Here is an 829-nt window from a genome sequence, read left to right on the forward strand (position 1 = left end):
TATACACTTTTATAAGAAATCTATACAGTTCAAAAAATTAGTTGACTTTGATTGTCCGCTACTGTACTTCAATTCTATCCCTATTATAATTTTGAAAATTTTGGGAGACATTATCAAATGTACTTCAAATCTATCCCTACTAGAATTTCAAAACTCTTGGGATATTTAGAAATTGTCAAATGCACTTCAAATATATTCCTAGCCTCTTTTTAAAATTTCTAAAATATTTTGAAATTGTTTATTCCACTTCAAATATATTCCTACAATGATTTTGAAATTCTTGAAACAGTTAGAATAGTCAAATGTATTTCAAATATGTCCCTACTATATATATAATTTTGAAACTCTTGAGATACCATGAAACTATTTCAATTTTCAAAATATTACATCTCTGAGAATAAATGCCAGTTTTGTGGAACAATCACTTTCTAACTCTTCCAACTAAAAACATAGACAAATAGTAGAGGTAGATGGGCTTCTACCACAAAGAAACTGCTAAGGATTTGAGTAGAAAGTGAGTGAGATAGGTTAAATGATAAGTTTTGGGCATAGTAAGTGAAGAACAAGTTTAGCAATTGTTCAACAACCATTACAATCAAAATTGAATTTAGATTTGTGACCACCTGAAAATTGGCCAACCCCCTAAAAAATACAGAAAATTTTCGAAAAGTGTGCAAACGATAGGTCTCAATGAGTAATGTTTGATTTGTAGGAAAAATTGGCCCCGATATCTGATCAGAGCTAAAAAAGAATATTGATCTCTGCAGGCAGCACTTCACAGTCATGCCTGGCCGAAAAACATCTCAGCTCGTACCGTAATCAGCATTGC

Source organism: Agaricus bisporus (assembly GCF_000300575.1).
Source record: "Agaricus bisporus var. bisporus H97 unplaced genomic scaffold AGABI2scaffold_26, whole genome shotgun sequence".
Lineage (NCBI taxonomy): Eukaryota > Fungi > Basidiomycota > Agaricomycetes > Agaricales > Agaricaceae > Agaricus > Agaricus bisporus.